This window comes from Artemia franciscana, unplaced genomic scaffold, assembly GCF_032884065.1.
Source record: "Artemia franciscana unplaced genomic scaffold, ASM3288406v1 PGA_scaffold_58, whole genome shotgun sequence".
In the NCBI taxonomy this organism is placed as follows: Eukaryota; Metazoa; Arthropoda; class Branchiopoda; order Anostraca; family Artemiidae; genus Artemia; species Artemia franciscana.
Window position 1 is genome coordinate 603,680 of NW_027062698.1, and position 21,531 is coordinate 625,210.

The 21,531-nt window shown below is 36.1% G+C and overlaps 1 long non-coding RNA gene across 1 annotated transcript; it reads right to left on the reverse strand.

Moving 5' to 3' along the window:
- Positions 1 to 1,067: 1,067 nt before the first annotated feature.
- On the reverse strand, positions 1,068 to 19,903 carry LOC136042063 (uncharacterized). The gene is made up of 5 exons (XR_010621158.1): positions 19,702 to 19,903; positions 16,474 to 16,596; positions 13,260 to 13,382; positions 11,629 to 11,853; positions 1,068 to 1,924 (listed from the first exon to the last, which is right to left on the reverse strand). It is a non-coding gene; the product is annotated as an uncharacterized LOC136042063 (long non-coding RNA).
- Between the last annotated feature and the right edge of the window lie 1,628 nt (positions 19,904 to 21,531).

A 21,531-nucleotide genomic window follows, 5' to 3' on the forward strand; every position in this document is an offset into this window, starting at 1 on the left:
TCTTCTTATATATTTATGTCTTGCTGAGGGAGGCTTTGGACATAGGGCCGAAATATTCATTTTAATTTGTTTTCCATTGTTTTGCGAAAAGAATTCCTTATTGTTCTACTTGTTTTTCGTGTTTGTACTTTTGTATAACTTGATAGTCTTTGCATTATACAAAGAAAAATTTGTGATTTTTTTCTAAATATTGATCTTCATAGTAACGGAAAGATACTGGAAGTAGAACTTAAGGGATTTCTTAGTAATGATAAAAATTGAATTTACCTTTTTTTCAGAGTCTGAAATTATTCAAATTTTCAAACGCTAACAAAGAGTTGAACATAAGCAAAACTGTAAATAAAAAAAAAAAAAAAAATCAATTTGCACAATTTAAATGCTAATGATAAAAAAAAGCATGAAGAAGATGGCCTTAAGTTTAAAATTGATGATCAACAGTAATCACCAAGATACAAGAAATAAGGAAAATGAGTCGTCCATAATAAATTTTCAAATGCCAAGTGGCCACAAAAATAATTGAGATTATGAATATATGCTCATTGAGCACATAGACCCTGTAAAAGAGGTCTATTGTAATTATTTTTATCAACAACTGATCTATAGTACTAAATGGCCCAGTGGCTGCTTTGGCCTCATCTTGAAATACCTTGGGTATTATCAAATTTTGGATTCAATTTGCTTATATTATGCCAACTGCACCTTTTGCTTTATTTTAATAAAAATAAAAATTCAAAATTACGAACGGTTGTAACTGTTCGATTATTTACTTGAAATTTTGCATCCCTAGAATTTCTTATGCTGGAGCAAGTGCCCCCCCCCCTACGTCTCAGAAGTGGCCTAAGGCCAATTTGAAAAAAAAATATCTATAGCCTAGACTCTATAGGGCCTTTTCTCCCATCTACCTTTTTTTTTTTATTACAATGCCATAATCTATTTGCATCAAGACATTTCCAACTTGCAGGATTTTTCAAGTTTGGAAACAGATTTGCGAACCGTCATTGCCTCTAGCAAATAAAAACAAACCAATCCCATCTAGCATTAACAAGCGAAATTATAAAAGTGCGTACATAACCTAAAATGAAATATTAATTTATATATGACTGTGCTTGTTCTTTACGTTTGGTTTATATTGAACCGAAGATAAAATAGCCCCTTTGGACCAATGAAAAAAAGAGAATACGTTTTTTGTTGTGTAAGTTTTGTTATATCTATTTCACTAATGATATCAGAGATATTAAGCAACTTAAGAACAAAAAAAAGATATGTCTAATCTATTAAATTTAATGTAGTTTATGCTTTTTCTATACTGTTGGAGTCATGCTTTATATCCCTTTCTGAATGCCTAGAATTTTACCCCACTCCCGATTAATATTTTAATATAGTATCCCTCTTCCAACAGAGAAATACAAAAGGCAAGTCCGAGTTTGAAGTGGCATATATAAACACTCTTTTAACAATTTCTAATTAGTAAACATCGGTTTTTTTATTCTTAGGTTTAAGTGTTCTTACTCCCCCCTCTCTAAAAAATAAACAAAACACAATGCTAGGCTACAAAGGATATATTTTAGATGTTTACCTAGTCTTGAGATTAAAGAACAATAAGCGAAAGACGTTTGAGGGGATAATAAAACAGATAAGTGATGTGACCTTCTTCAATAATAAAAGACTTTAATGAGGGGAGATACTTACAGAATCCCTTCGCCAGTGAGAAATTCACCAGTACTCCTGTATTAAAGACAGACTACAAACTTGAGTTTAACCAGGGTTAAACGAACCGCTCAAAACGTGGCGTATTTTCTTCATATTAAGTATGACACCTACTTTAAGGGGCCTCCTCGATTCATTCATACCTTGAACAGCAATAGTGGTGCCGGTTCAGAACACTTGTAAACTGCATCATTTGAGCAATGTAAAACCTTTATGCCTATATAGAAAAAAAGAAGAATAAACATAATAACAAGCTCTAACTATTCTAATAACAATCAATGAAAAATCGACAATAATTATCTTCTCCTGTAAAGGCAACAATATGTCACATGCAAGGCTCTAGAACAAATTAAAATATTATTATGGATTAGAGTTTAGAGTTTTACTCAAATAAGCTTTATGCAAACAACGTGAAAAGCTAACAAGAAGGCACCCAAGCTACTAGGCTAATATCGACATTATTTGAACACACCCTATATTTAAAATAAGAGAAAAAGGAATAAAACCGATTGTGCGGAAAGTTTAAAAATGAACAATGCAGAAGAAAGTAATTTAAGAATTACACAGGAATATAAAAGTCATAATAAAGTTCTCTAGTCTATTGGAATTGGTAGCCTATAAGAACATGGTTGAATAAAACATTTTGTGGTTAAACTGCAATTATTCAACTTGGGATTAGTGATACAAGTTCAAAATAATCAATTTAAGTGCTGTTAAAACGCTGCTTGGCAACAATTCAAGTTGTAGAAAATAGTAATACCTGAAGATTTTGATGGTTGAAAAAAAAAAATAACAAATTAATGTGAAGGTGAAAAAGTGTTTATTGAATTTTGGTAAATGCAAAACAGTGAAGGGACTGTATGGTTGATATTCAGACCACCTTTTAGGCTCTTTTATCTCCTTGAGATCTTGTGCCATATGAAATATTGCTTACTTGTATGTATGTGTTGTATATAGTGCCCTTATTTGCTTGTATTTTTGCCTCTCTTTTTACTTTATTGAGGTCTGTTTAATCGTATTTGTGCATTCACTTTTTTTTTTTTTTTTTTTTTTTTTTTTTTTTTTTTTTTTTTTTTTTTTTTTCTTTTTTTTTTTTTTTTTTTTTTTTTTTTTTCTGCAAAGTAAGCTTGTCACGTGAAAGAAGTAATGGTTCCTGGTAGTCCTGGGAAGGGTGGAGGTTGTGGGGGAGTTAGAGGTGGACCCACTGTACCAAATTTGTTGGCTAAAGGTCATGATATGACAAAAATTACTGACACTAATGACAAGGGTATGCTAGTCCCTCTATCAAAGACTTCTGCTGGATATCTAGGGCGTAGATTGGCTGTAGCTCTAGGAAATGATTATGGGAAAATACTCCCACGAATAGGTCCTAGAGGCTCTCTTGAAGTTGTTCCAAAAAATCTAGACATTGCTAATAAGATCTTAGGCATAAGGGATCTCACATTGAATAATATAGTGATCAAATTTGAAATGAAGCCAGAAAATATGCTATACTCAAGCAGAAAAGGAGTACTATACGTTCCCAGGGACTTAGCTACTCCTGAAGAACTCTGTAAGGAGATTCAGCAAGTAGAACAGGTTACAAAGGCAACTGTACTAAACCCTCATCCCACATCTAGAGATGGTAAACCATACACTAGCTACACTATACATGTTGACTTCTCTCAAGAAATGGATTTTCCTACAATAATTCCTATATGGAGTGCCCTCACTGTGGTGAAACAGTTCATACCAAAACCGTTGAGATGTTTCAAGTGCCAGAAATTTGGCCATAACTCTCTAAACTGTTGGGGTAAAGATACTTGTGGTATTTGTGGAGATAATCACCCCATGACAGCTTGCCCTGAGTTAAACAAAAACAGAAATGAACAAAAAGTAAGATGTGCAAACTGTAATGGACAGCACACTGCCCTCAGTAAAGAGTGCCAGGATTACAAGTTTAGAGCTGCAATTCTGAAAACGTCAGTCACAAAAGGTATATCATTCAAAGATGCAGTTCAAGCTTTCACTGACACCAAAGGGAAGACTCTGCACACACCACCACCAGCTTTAAACTTTGAACATTTTCCAGTCCTTGTTCACCCTTCAATCCCACCAGAAGCAAAAATACAGGAACCAATTAACAAGGAAGTTGTCTTACTGAGAGAAAAAATAGACCAACTAACCACAGTAGTGTCATCATTGTGCTCACTGATTGCTTCCAGTGTAAAGTTAAGCAAAAGCTCGAAGTCAGAGGTACAGAAGATCCTGTCTTCACTGAAGAAATCTGAATCCTTTGTTTCTGGAAATGAAACAGACTCAGAGGATGGTATGGATGAAGATAACTTTGTTCCAAAGAAAATTTTGTCCTCTCCAGAGAAAAAGACATTAAATAAGCGTGTTCATAAACAAAAAATCAAAGAATGACTACAAGGGTAATCCAACTAAACATTAGGGGAATGGGAAAATCAAAGGTAGTAGAATTGAAAAACCTTCTAGTGAGGAGTAAGCCAGATATTGTACTAATTCAGGAAACTTTATTGAATGAACAGAAAACTTCCCCAAATTTTAAAGGCTATAGCATGGCTAGATGGGATAGGAAGACAGGACCAGGGGGAGGACTTATGACTTTAGTTAAGGATAATATCCCGTTTAAAATAGTAGATGATTTTACCCCAGGAAAAAATGAAATTGGGATTATATCTGTCAAAGAGGATGGAACGGATAACTGGATATCCGTTATCAACTATTATAACAGGACTGCAACTGACTTTGATTTTAAACAGTTCAAAGATGCTTTTCAGAAATGTAAAGAGAGGAAAATAATTGCTGGTGACTTCAACCTTCATAACCCAATGTGGGACTCAACATCTTCTCCAAATAATAATTCTAATTTACTGGCAGATTTTATTACTGATCCTCAAAATATGGTTTGTCTTATCACTCCAATAGATCTAGGTACTAGGCTAAACCCCTTAAATGGGAAGACTTCTACTATAGATTTAACAATTGCTTCTTTAGACCTTTCAGTTGACTTTGAGGTTATTATACCGTCACCCTTTGACTCTGATCATTTCCCAGTAATGTCAGTGCTTAATTTTTCTGCTTATAGACTTCAGTTAATGAAGTCGGTGAGTTGGAAGTTCCGCAAGGAGTCCTGGCCTGAATGGCAGAGAGAGGTAGACTCGGATCTGACGGATGTTGAACTACCTACCTCTGTTGAGGAGCTTAATGAGAAGTTAACTCAAGTTATGGTGAATGCTAGTGAAAGGGTATTTGGGTATGTAAAACTTAAAAGAAAATCTAGAAACTCCACACCAGGGTGGAATGCTGCATGCCAAAAAGCTTATAAGGAACGAAACACGGCAAGAAACAAGTTTAGAAGAAATCCTACAGTTACAAACAAAATTGAAATGAATGCAAAACAAGCCATCTTTAGGAAAATTGTTCCCCAAGAAATCAAGAATGGATGGAAGACTCTAATTGAGACAAAGTTTACGAAGACTACATCAATCAAAGAGTTGTGGAGGAGCTGGAAAGTCTACACTGGACAAAGGTCTTCCCCAATATCTGGCATCATGATACACAACGGAACCACTGCCGCCACAACACCCGAGAAAATAAAACTTCTGAAAGAGTATCTAATTGCAAACATTCCTCCACAACTTTCTACTCAAAACCGACCCACTATGCAACCTACACAGGTCTTCCCTAAGAATGATATTGAACTTGTAGAACAGGATATTGATACGATTATTAAAAAATTAAAACCAGGGGCTATGGGCCCAGACAGGATTCACAATGAGATGCTGTCCAACATGTCCCCCCTGCTTAAGGCTTCTGTCTTAACTTTGTTTAATAGGTCCATCAAGGAAGGTTATGTCCCATCGCTTTGGAAAAAAGCTGCAATAATACCAATCCTGAAACCCCAAAAGGACCCTACATCCCCAAAATCATATCGCCCAATTGCCTTGACTTCATGCCTCTGCAAGCTAATGGAGAGACTGATAAAAAAGAAAGTTCTACCAGAAATTGAGAAAGTAGTTCAGCCAGAACAACTAGGCTTTCTGCCCCAACGCAGTACAATAGACTGTCTTGTGAGGCTTGAAAATCAAATAAAACAGGGATTCCGCCTAGGAAAAGAAACTCTAGCTGTTTTCCTTGATATGACTTCAGCATTTGACAGAGTGAATATCCCTACTCTAATGGCAAAACTAAAGAAGCTAAATATTAGCCCTCAAATCGTGGAATGGATTGGTAATTTCTTGACTGAGAGGAAAATAGAAATAACTTTAGAAAATCATTCGTCTGGCTTTTTTAGTGCTCCAAATAATGTGGGTCTCCCCCAAGGAGGGGTACTAAGTCCTTTATTGTTTTTAGTATATTGTCACGATATAAACTTAGATACGATACTGGGTTGTAAACTATACTTATATGCTGATGACATTGCAGTAGCTGCCTCCTCTCGAGATAGGGGATGCCTTAAGGCTTCAGTCCAAAAAGCCCTGTATTACTTAGAAAATTGGACAATGGAAAACTACATGTCATTTTCAACAGAGAAGTCAGTAAGTGTTCTTTTCTCAAGGAAAAATCGAACAAATGCTCAACCCCCCATTGTGTCTTTAGCAGGAGTGGACATCCAACATGCAGAGAAATTTTGCTATCTAGGAGTCTTACTGGATTCAAAGTTGCTATGGACTAACCACATCGACTATCTTGTTGGTAACCTGTGAAGTAGGGCAAACTTTGTCAATGCAATCTGCCTCTCTAAAAGAGGAGCCCCATATTCTTGTGTTTCAAAACTAATTGGAGCAACAATCACCAGCAAACTGGACTATGGTAGCATGTTCTATAGGGAAGCAACTAAGCACAACCTCCAGAAACTTGATTCAGCTTTTAATCAAGTTCTCCGACGAGCTCTAGGCTGCTTAAAAACCACCCCCACCCCAGCCCTCTACTGTGAGCTTGGCGTCACATCACTTCAGAGGAGAAGAAATAATCTTCAAGCCCGTTACTTTCTAAAAAAAATGGGATCAACAAATCATATTGTTTATAAAGAATGCATTGCTACATGGAATCAAGATCTCCAGTTTAGACCAAGGTTTTCCCCTACAGTCTATAAATATTCTTGTCTGATGAGTAATGCTGGCCTTCCAGGCCTAGTTCCAACCCCAAATATAGATGACCTTTCCTCACGCTTCAACGGAATAGGTAATGTAATTAATTTAGCTCTAGATAATAGAATTAATGATTCAGGAACAATAATTTTAAAATTAGAGTGGTATAGGCTGACTCTGCAATGGACTGACTTTACTCACATATATACTGACGGATCTAAGTCGGAAATGGGTGTAGGCTGCGCTTTTGTAGTCCCGTCAACTGGTACTTCTTGCGGATTTAAGCTACCTGACAAGCTTACTGTTTTTTCTGCAGAAATGATTGCTATTTATCAAGCACTTCTTTATATTAAGTCAAACGGTATAGTTGGTAGCTTTTTGATTTGTTCTGATTCTCTATCTGTATTAAATTACTTAGCTATGAAACGAAATGATGCCAAAGAAACTGCTGCACAAATTGAAAAAATAGTTGATGACCTTCTAATACATGGTTATGATCTACAACTTACATGGGTCCCAGCACATGCAGGTATTCCTGGGAACGAGTCAGCTGACAAAATGGCAAAATGGGCTTGCAGAAATGGTGAATTGTTGGATGTAAACTTGTCCCTGAGTGAATATATTCAGGGTTATGAGGCCAAATCCGCAATTGATGAGAAAGCTGATTTCACAAGAAAGTCCACTAATACAATCTTGGATCTATATGATTTTAAGCCTCCTCCATTGGACCTAATTCACAGTGAGAGGAAAATTGCCACAACAATATTTCGAATCAGATCTGGCCATGCTAAAGTGAATTCTGTTCTCTTTAAATGGAATTTGGTTGACTCCCCAAATTGCATTGTATGTAATGTATATGAAGATGTCCGCCATGTTATAATGTCGTGTAAAAAGTATTATATCCAGCGTGAAATATTAAAAAGAAAAGTTCTAAAGCTCTTTGGTGCCTTTACTTTCCGTGCGGTGGTGGGTCATTCATCCGCCCCTCCGTGGGCTCGTAGGGTGTCTGTTTCTGCACTGGGTTGTTTTATTAGAACTTCAAGTTTATTCGATGTGCTTTAACAGTCTTGGGTCATGTTGTATCAAGTCAAATGTTTATTAATGTATTCAATATATTGTATAAGTTTAATGTGTTTCCCACGAAATTTAATGTAAATTGTAATTTACGGCTGTAAATACTATAGAATTAATTAGGGTGGTCTGACGTAGGTGGCTATACTAGTGGAAAAAATGGTTTGCCACCAATAAAGAATCTGCAAATAACGATTCTAAGTGATTCACTAATCTGAAAGTAGTCATCGTTTCTTAAAAATTCTCCATACACATTGTCTGGACAAGATTGATACGTACGTGACGGAGCTGATTCATGCTCCAAAAACGTTGGAATCAACAACAACAACAACAACAGCTAACAAGAAAAAGAAAGCCACATTTAGAAGCACTGATTAACGCTAAACAACATATCAAGTAGTTTTTTCCCGAGCTGAGCTAATTACGTTGACTTTTTCCGATTCATTTTTACCAATTCAGTCACATATTTAGTACTGGGCCAGTACTATTGCTTATTGCAAATCGTAAATTTTGGCGAGTGTTAGGTTTTGAATAAATGTTTTTTGGCTTGTAAATTTTTAAATTCAACTTATTTTTTTGCCAATTGATTAGGTATAGACGCTTTTTTTTTTTTAATCGTTCAAATTTTGTTTCTCTTAATTTTTTTGCTGGCTTCCAGGTCGTTTATTTTTATTCGATTTGTTTCGTTCACATTTCCCTTCAGAAAATATTTCCTTCCAAATTTCCTTAACGTGTTGCCTTCTAAATTTTTCTTGTACCACAGAACAAGCGAGGTGGTCACCCTACCAAAAATTTTTGTCTTTTTCGTCTAGTATTTTCGATGGCATTAAAACAATCGTTCTTGATTTTTATTTCTTTTAAAAAATTTTCAACAAAGAACTGAATAATAGAGAATATAAAAAATAATATAAAAATCAGTATAAAATAATACATCAATTCCAACAGAAAATCGCTGTCTACATCTATTCATAAAATAATACAACTATTCAAAAGTAATTAGTTGGTGTCAGAAATAAATTAGTTCAATAATGCTTATTTTGAAGCAAACATTTTACATTTTTTCCTTTTTAACACAATTCAGACCATTGTCCAGTGACGATCCAAATGGTCGACACAAGAGCGCCATATATTTCAAAATAAAGATAACGAAAAACGTCATTTACTTGTAGCATTCGGTTTTGGACATTTTCAAGTAAACCCTTTGTAAAAACTACCCTCTTATACGGGGGTTGCTTTGCCCTTCTAAATGAAATGCTGTTATTAATAACGCCCATAATCTATTTTAGTTTTTATCTGACATCTACAATTGTGTTGCGAGAGCAACACTTTGGTTTTATCCCGTTTTTTTTCTGTGCTGCCGATGTCGGCTTATTCCTGGAAACTGGTAAGGGTCTAGCTTGTAAGTTTTTACGAAAAGTGTGGACTTCAGACCGGATTGATGAATATGGCATTACATTTTTGGAAAGCTCCGCAGAAATCTTGCCTGGAGCCAAAAAGGATGGTTTTTGCTTGTCCACGAGCCAGAGCCTATGGTGTGCGAAGTGAAATGGAGTTATGTAGCCTACGTCAGGGAGGAGTATCTGAAGTTGTGCAGACAAGCTTTCGTTTCATCAAACCATGTTTCTGCTTTCGAGTGGAAAGCTCCGTTCTAGCAGGCAAGCAGGCAGGCACCAGTTTCAAGTTGATGGACTAAAATCTATAAGTGTTAAATATATGCGGCAGTTACCCGGCCCCACAGCCAATATATCTTCTTTGAGTGATAAATAGAAAAATTTACAGAAGCAAAAAAGCGGCATTTTCCCACGGGTCCGAAAGTGCTGCCGTGATTTTCGCTGGGTTTATCGTTTGTTTTTTCGGACTTGGGATTGAGGTAGAGAAATGTTATCAGATGTACCTCTTAAACTTTAAAGGTTCTGTCATTGCTAAAAAAAAATTGGAGCTTATCCTTTGCTCCTTTCTAAGTGGTGACGCTAGAAAGTTGGCCTACGGCAAAAAAAAAAATCAACTTTTGAACTAAGACAGACATAATTTTTTTTCGACGGCAATCGATAGCTCTTGATGACCTGATCAAAGTATATGTCATCCATTTTTTGATACAAAAATTCCTTCATGAGATATACTAGTTTGAAAGTTTCAAGGGGTTGATAACTTCAGTAGTAGGGTACACATTGAAACCAAAACTAAGCCGATACCAATTGTGAGACAAATAGGGGACTTGTAAGGAAAGGTCAGTTGTTAGCTCATAATCATCTTCGGCAGTGAGGGGTTTGCAAATTTTGTTACTCGGTGTACCTATTATTTGTTTCCAGTGTATTTGATGATAAGACCGAGTTGGTTCCAGTTTTAAGACATGTAGGGGATTTGTAAGTAATAATCGTCTGTTAGGTTACTATTTTACCTTTAGTGAAGAGGGGTTTGTAACTTTTGCTAGTTGGTGTGGCCTACCCATACTCACTGTAACCTAGAATTAAGTGTTTAGGCAACGGGTAGAGACGATAACATAAAACAACGAGGCAGTTTCGTAATAATTAATGGAGTGTCATCTATGGTATTTTGATCCTGAAAAGTTACGGATAGCTTTATAATACCAACTAGACTATATAAGATATTGTTCCAAGTCTTGATCCGTCACGATATCTACGATTGAAAAGGATAAAGTTCAACTGGCTGCAAAGTCATTTTAGTCCCTTCTTTCAATATTCTTTTCTTATTGTTGTTTTTTCAACGCTGAGGAATAGCCTTTGATCATGTGATTACTGATCGCGTTCTTCTTTGAACATAACGTTTTAAAAGCTTCGATAGGCTGACAACTTCAGTGTTTAACCGATAGCAAAAAAAAACAAAACCAAAGTGTTGCTCTCGCAACACTTTACTCTGCAAAGCCAGTCAAAGGGTGCCGCAACACTTCACGATGCTCAGGCAAGGTAGGTGTAGTTTAACATTGATAACGTATCGGTCTGCCATTGGTTTTTCCATGGACCTTCAGGTGTGGCTCGAATCACCAGGGCCAGAGGGTGTGATATTCCCTCCTTTGAACGACTCCTTGATCACATTATACGACTCGTCAAAATGTATTATAGATTAGTCCTTTATCATTTATACTTATCTACGGAGACAAACAAGACGCTAAAACAGAATACCTCATGTTTAAACGCGTAAATAAGAGCACTCAAATTGGTATTCGCCCCTTCTTAAGAGTGGACCACTGCTGGACAATCTTGTTTAAATTAATGACTCGTTTTAATTAATGAATTAATGAATTTACCATTAATAATTTTAAATTAAAATCAAGTAGTTGTGGGCATCAGACCATGGCTAATTGTAGAAAAAGCCAAGACAGATAATCCGAGTGAGTGAGAGGCGAATCTGGCATAAGCGCTTTTAAGAATTGTAAAAAAATGATGCCATTTCACTTGTTTATAAATAAGTAAATAATTCATCCGTCATTCTTAGGGCAGAACTAAGGTAGATAGTCATAGAACAAAGGGATGAAAGATCAGATTTATTTTGAGTTGACGCGTGACGGACAATTTCCACTGGACCTGTATGCAAACTCTGGGACTGATCAGGGGTCTTTGATCGGAAACGTCCTGCACTGTTTTTGACTCCATCTCATCATTTTTACGACCGATGGCGTGACGCAAAAATTACTGTAAAGAGCCAGAGGCACACTTTTGGAATAATTTCTTGTCTAATTTCTATTCGTTATGACTTTCAACGTTGCTCATTATTTTCGTCCCAGGCAAAAACTTACCTACCAACTTCAATGAGCTATCCCAGCCTCTTCAAAAGCAATCTTGTCCCGAGAAAAAAATTTCTTGGTAGACAGCCAAATCTTGTTCGTGCTTCTCAAGCGTTTTATCCGTCTCAGCCTTGTTCTGCAATCGAGTTTTTTAACTGTCTTGGATACACTTGCTTTGAAAGGGTCTCCTGAGGCGGAAAACACAACGAAGACTGGCTCTGACTGAATTGAGAGCGCCTGGGATGAGGATGAGGCTAAATTAACGACTTAAATGACTTAAAAAAAGTAGGGCTTGAACACAACGACCAAACAAAAACAAATAATGCACGAGCAAAAACAGGATTTTAAAGCACGAGCTACTACCAGTCCAGTCCCTTTAAACTGGTTTAATTTAAACGACTCTATTTAAATATTGATATTGGATGATAAGATAAAACAATTCTATCTATTTACATGCGAATTTGGTTTCTCGTATCTACAACTGAGGCTGGGTTTTGTCAAAATCAGCAGTTTTTTTACCGAGCGGTTTGAAAATACAGAAGTCTTCTCGGGAGAAGGAAATACAACTTAAGACTGTCTGAGAATTAATCACCAGGGACCTCAATGAGGTAAAAAATGACTTATACAACTTTGCAAAAACCGAATGAGGGAGGGGGTCATCCACCCTCACCCACCCTTCGAGCCACCCCAGTGGACATTGTGCAGGTTTCAAAGTGATGGGATTTATATTTGGTAAAAAGGCATTTGGATTTCCAATTTGGATTTTTTTTTGCTCTGCATTTTGTTGCTGTTATAATAATGATTACCCTTTAAAACAAGCTAAACTAACTGATAATTTTAGGGCAAGCCAAAACTATTTGCAAATCATCTTGGTACACTTTCATTAGTCAGACAGATGTACTTTAAAAACAAAACATGGACTTTAAACTCTTAAGGCTAATCACACTGGCAGTTTTAGATAAGACACTATAAATGACCACTGTTTAAGATCAATACTCTTCACTAAAAACACAATAAAAAAAAACTTTAAAAGGAGAAAAAAAGGGGGTCCAAGGGGTATTTGTTTAATACGTTAGATCTTACCTTTAGGAAATTTTCAAGTGAAAGGCCCCCACGTAATTGTTTTGAGTGTGATGCATAAATATTCAAACTTTATTCTTCTGCAAAATCAAGTCTTTTTATCCTTTTTGAAGGTTATGACCAAAAACATTTGTTCAAAATGTATATTCTTTTTGCTCGAATCTAATTTGACAATCAATTTCAAAAAAGAGGCTCTGATTTACCGAAAATCTCTAATTGTGTTCTTTGTATTCAAATAGAAGATGTATAGCAGATCACACTTACAAGCTTACAAGAGCAAAAAGAAACATTAAGCTTCAAAACATTTACTTTTTCTTCCTTTTTTGTTTCATTTATTTTTAATAGGGAAGGAATCATTTCAGTAACTTAACTGTCTTTGTCATTAAGGATTCTCAGGACATTAGTGGATAGTAGGATCTTGTAAATTTTTTTAGCAACGCAACAACTACCGTTATATACGTTATATACCGTTATTATAGTTAGGTAAAACAGTGTTAAAAACTAAGCGTACATAACACAGAAAAAATCACAACGTAAAAATTTAGAATTTTCTAAAAGCAAACCTTTCTATGTCACCGGGAAGTATATGAATATCCAGTCAGTCTCCCACTGGAGTTAAGTCTCATGGAGATCTTCAACAAAATACCGGACACCGGTTATGGATTGGTCATTTGTCTTCTTTGATTCTGAAACAAAACATAATAATTAATAACCACATGAATCCGTCTAATCGAAGATTCTAATATTTACATATTCTCAAGTATATCTGTAACTATTAACATTCAACTGTTATATTCAACAACAATCGGTAATATCCTTAACTATTTTTCGAAAGGTTCTGAAATTGTCTGTGCATAATTTACTTAGGATATGGCAACCCCACACCCTCAATAAAGTTTCACTTTATTACTAGACAAGTTGGATTTTTATTTCAATTGGATCGTATTTTGATCCTCTCCAAGCCAGGATCCATAAAGTTGAGTTTCATAAAATTTCGATTCTTATGACAAGTGCACAGTGTCTATCATAAGAGTATATTTGGTTCTATTTGTTTTCTTCTCAAGGGTGTGTCCAAACGTCAAATGTATGGCTCTCGAATAAAATTAACATTTTCACTGAAAGATGTATACCAAAGTAATGCCAACATAGAGCTATAATATCCCCTTCTAATTAAAAAAAAAAGTCAGTTAATTTTAGTCCTAGTTTTCAGTCAGTAGAAACTTGGTCAGTTAGTCAGTTAGTAAAAATCTGGATATAAAAAGTCAGTTAGTTAATCCTAGCTATAAAATCTAGGATCTATAAAGTTGAGTTTCATAAAATTTTGTTTCTTATGACAAGTACACACTGTCTATCATAAGAGTATATTTTGTTATATTTGTTTTCTTTTCAAGGGCATGTCCAAACGTCAAATGTATGGCTCTAGAATAAAATTAACATTTCCGCTGAAAAATTCATACCTAAAATATGTCAAAGTAGAGCTATAATATCCCTCTCTAACAGAAAAAAAAGTTATGTCAAAGTGGAGCTATAGTATCCCTCTCTAACTAAAACTCATATGGTATGAGCTCTAGCAAAATTCTAAGAATCAATAGATTGCTTCAAAAGGAAAATCAGAGGCTTAATGCCGGTTGGGATTTAAAATAAGAGATCTGAGTCACGAGGTCCTTCTAAATATCAAAATTCATTAAGATCTGATCACCCATTTGCAAGATACCTCGATTTTCACGTTTTGAAGGAATTCCGCTTTCCTCCTCCAACTCCCATCAATGTCACCGGATCTGGTCGGGATTTAAAATCAGAGTTTTAAAGCACAAGATCCTTCTATATATCAAATTTCATTAAGATCTAATCACCAGTTCCTAAGTAACAAATACCTAGTTTTTTCTAATTTTTCTAAATTAATTTCCCCCCCCCCCCAACTCCACCAAAGAGAGCGGATCCGGTCCGGTTATTTCATTCACCTATCTTGGACTTGTGCTTATTCTTTCCACCAAGTTTCATCCTGATCTCTCCGCTTTAAGCATTTTCCAAGATTTCCCCCCCCCCCCTAATAACACTGGATCCGGTTGGGATTTAAAATAAGAGATCTGGGTTTCGAGGTCCTTCTAAATATGGAATTTCAATAAGAGACGATCACTCTTTCGCAGGTTAAAAATACCTCATTTTTTTCTTTTTTTTAGAATCAACCGTCCCCCCAACTCCCCCAAAGAGAGCAGATCCTTCCGGTTATGTCAGTCTCGTATCTAGGACTTGTGCTTATTTTTTCTACCAAGTTTCATCCCGATCCCTCCGAGCTAAGCGCTTTCCAAGATTTTAGGTTCCCCCCCACTCAGCTTCCCCTTCACCGGATCTTGTCGGGATTTAAAATAAGACCTCTTAGACACGATATCCTTCCAAACATCAAATTTCATTTTTCTAATTTTTCAGAATGAACCACCCCTCACCCCCAGCTCCCCCAAAGAGAGCGTCTCCGTTCCGGTTATGTCCATCACGTATCTAGGGCTTATAATTATTTTTCCCATCAAGTTTCATTCCAATCCCTCCACTCTAAGCGTTTTCCAAGGTTTTAGGCCCCCAAACTCCCCACAATGTTACCAGATTCAGTCAGGATTTAAAATAAGAGCTCTGGGACACGATATCCTTCCAAACTTCAAATTTCATTAGATCCAATCACTCCTTCGTAAGTTAAAAATACCTCATTTTTCAGAATTAACCCTCCCCTCCCCCCAACTCCAGCGAACAGAGAAAATCCGTTCCGGTTATGTCAATCACGTATCTAGGTCTTCTGCTTATTTTTCCCACCTAGTTTTATCCCGATCCCTCCACTCTAAGCGTTTCCAAGAATTTAGGCTCCCCCCCCCAATGTCACCGAATCTGGTCAGGATTTAAAATAAGAGCTCTGAGACACAATATCCTTCGATTCCATCACCCGTTCGTAAGTTAAAAATACTCCATTTTTTCTATTTTCTTAGAATTAATCGGCCACCCCCTCCCTCCCCCAAGATGGTCAAATCGGGCCAAATGACTATTTCTAATTTAATCTGGCCCGGTCCCTGATACGCCTGCCAAATTTAATCGTCCTAGCTTATCTTGAAGTGCCTAAAGTAGCAAAACCAGGACAGACAGACCGACAGACCGACAGAATTTGCGATTGCTATATGTCACTTGGTTAATACCAAGTGCCATACAAAAAAGGGGGTCCAAGGGATATTTGTTTAATATGTTAAATCTTACCTTTAAGAAATTTTCAAGTGAAAGCCCCACCCACGTAATTGTTCTGAGTGTGATGCTTAAATATACAAACTGTACTCTCCTGCAAAATCAAGTTTTTTTTATCCTTTTTGAAGGTTATGACAAAAAATTTTTATTCAAAATGTATATTCTTTTTGCTCGAATCTAATTTAATGATCAATTTCAAAAAAGAGATTTACTGACATTTTCTGATTGTGTTCTTTGTATTCAAATAGAAGATGTATAGCAGATCACACTTACAAGCTTACAAGAGCAAAAAGAAACATTAAGCTTCAAAACATTTACTTTTTCTTCCTTTTTTGTTTCATTTATTTTTAATAGGGAAGGAATCATTTCAGTAACTTAACTGTCTTTGTCATTAAGGATTCTCAGGACATTAGTGGATAGTAGGATCTTACAATTTTTTTAGCAACGCAAGAACTACCGTTATATACGTTATAGTAAGGTATAACAGCGTTAAAAATTAAGCGTATATAACACAGAAAAAATCACAACGCAATAATTTTGAATTTTCTAAAAGCAAACCTTTCTATGGCACCGGGAAGTGCATGAATATCCAGTCAGTCTCCCACTGGAGTGAAGTCTCATGGAGATCTTCAACAAAATACCGGACACCAGTTATGGATTGGCCATTTGTCTTCTTTGATTCTGAAACAAAACATAATAATTAATAACCACATGAATCCGTCTAATCGAAGATTCTAATATTTACATATTCTCAAGTATATCTGTAACTATTAACATTCAACTGTTATATTCAACAACAATCGATAATATCCTTAACTATTTCTCGAAAGGTTAAAAGATTTCTTGTACATAATTTACTCAGGATATGGCAACCCCAAACCCTCAATAAAGTTCCACTTTATTACTAGACAAGTTGGATTTCCATTTCAATTGGATCGTATTTTGAACCTCTCCAACCCAGGATCCATAAAGTTGAGTTTCATAAAATTTCGATTCTTATGACAAGTGCACAGTGTCTATCATAAGAGTATATTTTGCTCTATTTTTTTCTTTTCAAGGGTATGTCCAAACGTCAAATGTATGACTATAGAATAAAATTAACATTTTCACTGAAAGATGCATACCAAAGTAATGCCAACGTAGAGCTATAGTATACCCTTCTAATTAAAAAAAGTCAGTTAATTTTTAGTCCTAGCTTTCAGTCAGTTAGTAAAAACTTGGTCAGTTAGTCAGTTAGTAAAAATCTGGATGTAAAAAGTCAATTAGTTAATCCTAGCTTTAAAACCTAGGATCCATAAAGTTGAGTTTCATAAAATCTCGTTTCTTATGACAAGTACACACTGTCTATCATAAGAGTATATTTTGTTCTATTTGTTTTCTTTTCATGGGCATGTCCAAACGTCAACTGTATGGCTCTAGAATAAAATTAACATTTCCGCTGAAAGATTCATACCAAAGTTATGTCAAATTAGAGCTATAGTATCCCTCTCTAACAGAAAAAAAAAGTTATGTCAAAGTAGAGCTACAGTATCCCTCTCTAACTAAAACTCATATGGTATGAGCTCTAGCAAAATTCTAAGAATCAATAGATTGCTTTAAAAGGAAAATCAGAGGCTTAATGCCGGTCGGAATTTAAAATAAGAGATCTGAGTCACGAGGTCCTTCTAAATATCAAAATTCATTAAGATCTGATCACCCATTTGCAAGATACCTCGATTTTCACATTTTGAAGGAATTCCGATTTCCCCCTCCAACTCCCATCAATGTCACCGGATCTGGTCGGGATTTAAAATGAGAGTTCCAAAGCACAAGATCCTTCTATATATCAAATTTCATTAAGATCTAATCACCCGTTCCTAAGTAACAAATACCTAATTTTTTCTAATTTTTCCAAATTACTTCCCCCCCCCCAACTCCACCAAAGAGAGCGGATCCGGTCCGGTTATGGTAGTCACCTATCTTGGACTTGTGCTTATTCTTTCCACCAAGTTCCATCCTGATCTCTCCGCTTTAAGCGTTTTCCAAGATTTCCACCCCCCACCCCCCCCTAATAACACTGGATCCGGTCGGGATTTAAAATAAGAGATCTGAGTTTCGAGGTCCTTCTAAATATGGAATTTCATTAAGATACGATCAATCTTTCGTAGGTTCAAAATACCTCATTTTTTTTCTTTTTTAAGAATTAACACCCCCCCCCAACTCCCCCAAAGAGAGCAGATCCTTCCGGTTATGTCAGTCTCGTATCTAGGACTTGTGCTTATTTTTTCTACCAAGTTGCATCTCGATCCCTCCGCGCTAAGCGCTTTCCAAGATTTTAGGTTCCGCCCCCCCACTCAACTTCCCCTTCACCGGATCTTGTCGGGATTTAAAATAAGACCTCTAAGACACGATATCCTTCCAAACATCAAATTATATTTCTCTAATTTTTCAGAATGAGCCCCCCCCCCTCACCCCCAGCTCTCCCAAAGAGAGCGTATCCGTTCCAGTTATGTCCATCACGTATCTAGGGCTTATAATTATTTTTCCCATCAAGTTTCATTCCAATCCCTCCACTCTAAGCGTTTTCCAAGGTTTTAGGCCCCCCAACTCCCCCCAATGTTACCAGATTCAGTCAGGATTTAAAATAAGAGCTCTGAGACACGATATCCTTCCAAACTTCAAATTTCATTAAGATCCAATCACTCCTTCGTAAGTTAAAAATACCTCAATTTTCAGAATTAACCCTCCCCTCCCCCCAACTCCACCGAACAGAGCAAATGCGTTCCAGTTATGTCAATCACGTATCTAGGACTTCTGCTTATTTTTCCCACCAAGTTTCATCCCGATCCCTCCACTCTAAGCGTTTCCGAGATTTTAGGCTCCCCCCCCCCAATGTCACCGAATCTGGTCGGGATTTAAAATAAGAGCTCTGACACAAAATATCCTTACAAACATCAAATTTCATTAAGATTCTATCACCCGTTCGTAAGTTAAAAATACTCCACTTTTTCCGAATTAATCAGCCACCCCCTCCTCCCCCACCCCCTCCTCCCCCAGCCCCTCTAGATGGTCGAATCGTGACAAACGAGTACTTCTAATTTAATCTGGTCTGGTCCCTGATACGCCTGCCAAATTTAATCGTCCTAGCTTATCTGGAAGTGCCTAAAGTAACAAAACCAGGACAGACGGACAGACAGACCGACAGAATTTGCGATTGCTATATGTCACTTGGTTAATACCAAGTGCCATAAAAAATGGGGGTCCAAGGGATATTTGTTTAATACGTTAAATCTTACCTTTAAGAAATTTTCAAGTGAAAGCCCCACCCACGTAATTGTTCTGAGTGTGATGCTTAAATATACAAACTGTACTCTCCTGCAAAATCAAGTTTTTTTTATCCTTTTTGAAGGTTATGACAAAAAATTTTTGTTCAAAATGTATATTCTTTTTGCTCGAATCTAATTTGATGATCAATTTCAAAAAAGAGATTTACTGACATTTTCTGATTGTGTTCTTTGTATTCAAATAGAAGATGCATAGCAGATCACACTTACAAGCTTACAAGAGCAAAAAGAAACATTAAGCTTCAAAAAAATTATTTTTAATAGGGAAGGAATCATTTTAGTAACTTAACTGGCTTTGTCATTAAGGATTCTCAGGAGTGGATAGTAGGATCTTGCAAATTTTTCGAGCAACACAACAACTACCGTTAAATACGTTATAGTTAGGTAAAACAGCGTTAAAAACTAGGCGTACTTAATATAGAAAATATCACGACGTAATAATTTTGAATTTTCTAAAAGCAACCTTTCTATGTCACCGGGAAATATATGAATATCCAGTCAGTCTCCCACTGGAGTTAAGTCTCATGGAGATCTTAAACAAAATACCGGACACCAGTTATGGATTGGTCATTTGTCTTCTTTGATTCTGAAACAAAACATAATAATTAATAACCACATGAATCCGTCTAATCGAAGATTTTAATATTTCTATATTCTCAAGTATATCTGTAACTATTAACATTCAATTGTTATATTCAACAACAATGGATAATATCCTTAATTATTTATTGAAAGGTTAAAAGATTTCTTGTACATAATTTACTCAGGATATGGCAACCCCAAACCCTCAATAAAGTTCCACTTTATTACTAGACAAGTTTGATTTTTATTTCAGTTGGGTCGCATTTTAAACCTCTCCAAGCTAGGATCCATAAAGTTGAGTTTCATAAAATTTCGATTCTTATGACAAGTGCACAGTATCTATCATAAGAGTATATTTGGTTCTATTTGTTTTCTTTTCAAGGGTATGTCCAAACGTCAAATGTATGGCTCTAGAATAAAATTAACATTTTCACTGAAAGATGCATACCAAAGTAATGCCAACGTAGAGCAATAGTACCCCCTTTTAATTATAAAAAAAGTCAGTTAATTTTGGTAAAAAAAAATGTCAAAAATACAGATCATTAATAAACAGCATCGATCCCCTACCCCTGTTCAAAATTGTTTCTCATGTTTTCAGTGTTGTAGCATCTGCTGCAAACCAGTGAAGACCAGACTTTTTATTTAACATATTCAATACTATAGTTAAACCTCTAGGCAAACTTCAAAGCTCACACTTCTTTCCCCAGGAACTGTTGAAGTTCAACACATCCCCAAAGGCTTAGTTACTGAACTTTTCAACTATACTGAACAAAATAATAATCTCAAAGTTTTGATCGGACGATAGGAGATATGAATTGGGAAATTTCTCCCGACGTTAGAAGGTCTATCGTTTCCCAATTGCAACATGTTTTCCACGAAAATAATGATTTGGTGTGCCTGCTCAGAACAGCAATCGATTTGATGCCTAATGATGCGCATAAAATTGTTGTTTCCGCTGACAAAATACCTATTGGCGAGCATATGCGTAGTAGATCCGGCAAAAGTTGAAATCACTGATAAAAGTACATAGTAAAACTTAAAGCGTTTGGGTCAGTGGGATGCTGGATGTACTTAGTGGAATAGCAAAAACGAGGATGCCACACGCACATATTTTAAACTGGCTACATGATAAAATTACTTCTAATGAAATTGACGATTTTATTTCCTCTGAAATACCTGATGAAAAGTTTCGATAAGGACTTTTATGATAGTTTGGTAAAAATATGATACATGGACCTTGCGGTGCACTGAATGAAAAATCACCATGCATGGCCAAAGGAAGGTGCACAAAGCAATATCCTAGACTTTTAGTACCCAACACAATTACCGGCAACGATGGTTACCCACTATATAGAAGAAGATCTAATGAAGAAGGCGGTAAAACAGCAAGCTGGAGTCATTCAACATTGAATTATCTGATACCGCTATAATGGCATAGCTTCTTCTCCCCGTTTGACCTTCTTTCTTTTTCCAACCATTCTTAACACTAAATACAGCACCAAAAAAGGGTTGAAGGGGAACCAAAAATTGCAAATCACCTACCTTAAAAAGCTTTATCTAAGCTTTAAACATAACCACGGCAAACAGCTTTAATCAATCTCAGTCCAGCACTACCGTTATAAAAGCTTCAATTTTTCTTTTTCTTTTTATCAATTTGTCATAGAAAATTCACTAAAATTTTTAATCTTCCAGTCAATCTTGGCTAATAAAT